Source organism: Schistocerca serialis, unplaced genomic scaffold (genome assembly GCF_023864345.2).
Source record: "Schistocerca serialis cubense isolate TAMUIC-IGC-003099 unplaced genomic scaffold, iqSchSeri2.2 HiC_scaffold_1135, whole genome shotgun sequence".
NCBI classification, from domain to species: Eukaryota; Metazoa; Arthropoda; class Insecta; order Orthoptera; family Acrididae; genus Schistocerca; species Schistocerca serialis.
The window spans coordinates 50001-52500 of NW_026047332.1; the positions used below are offsets into that span (position 1 = coordinate 50001).

General features: G+C 63.1%; 1 pseudogene; it reads right to left on the reverse strand.

The window, feature by feature from the left end:
- Positions 1-2500, reverse strand: part of LOC126432445 (large subunit ribosomal RNA) — a 7960-nt pseudogene that overhangs the window by 3743 nt on the left and 1717 nt on the right.

Sequence of the window (2500 nt, forward strand, 5' to 3'; positions counted from 1 at the left end):
CAACGCGGCGGCGACCTCCTCGTGTGTGACCGGCCCCCATATGCACTCGAGAGCGACAGGCTCTGAGTGCGGGAGGAGGCGGTCACGAATGAAGCCCGCGGTGGAGACGGGCTTCTTGGTGAAGAGGTCCGCCCAGAAGTCCAGCAGACCAGGGATGGCAGGTGGCGGCTGGAGCAGGGTGCCATCCAAGAGGCCGCGCACGCAACGTGCACGCGACCGTCGGAAGGCATCCTGCGTTCTGGCGTACTCCCAGCGGCGCCGCTTGCGCTTCTGCGTCGGCGGCGCGGCAGGCGGCCGCTTCGATGGTTGGCGCGGCCGCTGTGTCCTGGTGATCGATCTCTCCCCTCTGGACCCGACCGACGCAAGGGCATCCGGGAGCATGCCCAGGATGACATCGGGCGGCGTGCCCCGCCCCAGACCTATGACACGATCCAGGGCAGAGAAACGCTGGGCGGAAGCGGGTAGCCCCGCCAGATGCTCCCAGATGGCGGCGTCAGTCGGCCCCTCCGGCGGCGGCCCGGTGGTGTCGGCCGCGAAGTCCTCGGCTGCGTCGACGGGCGGCGCAGCGGCCTCGCCCGCGTCAGGCAGCGGGCTCACTGCTCCCCGGCGGGACGCCGGCTCTTCCCCCCGACCGATCTCAAGCGCCTCCATGAATTGGCGGACAAGCTGCTTGTGGGCAGCTTGCCGCCGTCGGCACTTGATTGCCTCGAGCGTTCGGTCGGGGAACATCCTGATGAGTTCTTGATTGACGAAGAAGAACCGGGCGTCCCTCTCAAGGAACAGTTCGGCCTCCGCCTTGGCGAGCGACAGGACTTCTTCCTCCGTCCACCTCGCGCGATGCCTCTCCGTGACGATCTCCGCGTTGGCGGCCGCAAGATGTTGGCGGCGGCGATGGACCCCGAGACCGTTCTTGGTTGTAAAGCTGCGGTGGCACTCACTACAGGTATACATAGCTGCAAAAGTTACAAGATTTTCGGCACGGCCGGTTGGCCGGCTAGGTGCTGGGGGAGTTGGGGTGGCACCTTCAGCGGAAGGGCCACCACTTATTCTCTGCTTACTGCCCCCAACTAAAAAAAGGGATAGTGCGAGGGGGGGCTGGTAACCCCCCCAAGCCCCTGGTGCGGTCTTCCACTCTGCGAAATCAGCGGGCCCACGAGAAGGGGAGAAGACCGCAGGAGAGGAGAGGCTAAGAGGGCTAGGCCCATGTATTGCGCATCACTCTCCCTGTAACTATAACCCAAGGAAGGCACCTCGCAGCAGCAGCACGACTACATCAAGACCGCACTTCGAGAAGCCAAGTCCGGATGCAGCCACACCGCTGCCACTTGGCCACCTTAAGAGAGTCATAGTTACTCCCGCCGTTTACCCGCGCTTGCTTGAATTTCTTCACGTTGACATTCAGAGCACTGGGCAGAAATCACATTGCGTCAACACCCGCTAGGGCCATCGCAATGCTTTGTTTTAATTAGACAGTCGGATTCCCCCAGTCCGTGCCAGTTCTGAGTTGATCGTTGAATGGCGGCCGAAGAGAATCCGCGCACCCGCGCGCCCCCGGAGGAGCACGCTAAGGCGGACGCGGCCTCGCAGCAAGGAAGATCCGTGGGAGGCCAAGGCACGGGACCGAGCTCGGATCCTGCACGCAGGTTGAAGCACCGGGGCGCGAACGCCGCGCAGGCGCGCGCATCCTGCACCGCCGGCCAGCACGAGGCCAACCAACGGCGAGAGCAGACCACGCCCGCGCTAAACGCCCGCACTTACCGGCACCCCTACGGCACTCACCTCGCCCAGGCCCGGCACGTTAGCGCTGACCCACTTCCCGACCAAGCCCGACACGCCCCGATCCTCAGAGCCAATCCTTATCCCGAAGTTACGGATCCAATTTGCCGACTTCCCTTACCTACATTATTCTATCGACTAGAGGCTCTTCACCTTGGAGACCTGCTGCGGATATGGGTACGAACCGGCGCGACACCTCCACGTGGCCCTCTCCCGGATTTTCAAGGTCCGAGGGGAAGATCGGGACACCGCCGCAACTGCGGTGCTCTTCGCGTTCCAAACCCTATCTCCCTGCTAGAGGATTCCAGGGAACTCGAACGCTCATGCAGAAAAGAAAACTCTTCCCCGATCTCCCGACGGCGTCTCCGGGTCCTTTTGGGTTACCCCGACGAGCATCTCTAAAAGAGGGGCCCGACTTGTATCGGTTCCGCTGCCGGGTTCCGGAATAGGAACCGGATTCCCTTTCGCCCAACGGGGGCCAGCACAAAGTGCATCATGCTATGACGGCCCCCATCAACATCGGATTTCTCCTAGGGCTTAGGATCGACTGACTCGTGTGCAACGGCTGTTCACACGAAACCCTTCTCCGCGTCAGCCCTCCAGGGCCTCGCTGGAGTATTTGCTACTACCACCAAGATCTGCACCGACGGCGGCTCCAGGCAGGCTCACGCCCAGACCCTTCTGCGCCCACCGCCGCGACCCTCCTACTCGTCAGGGCTTCGCG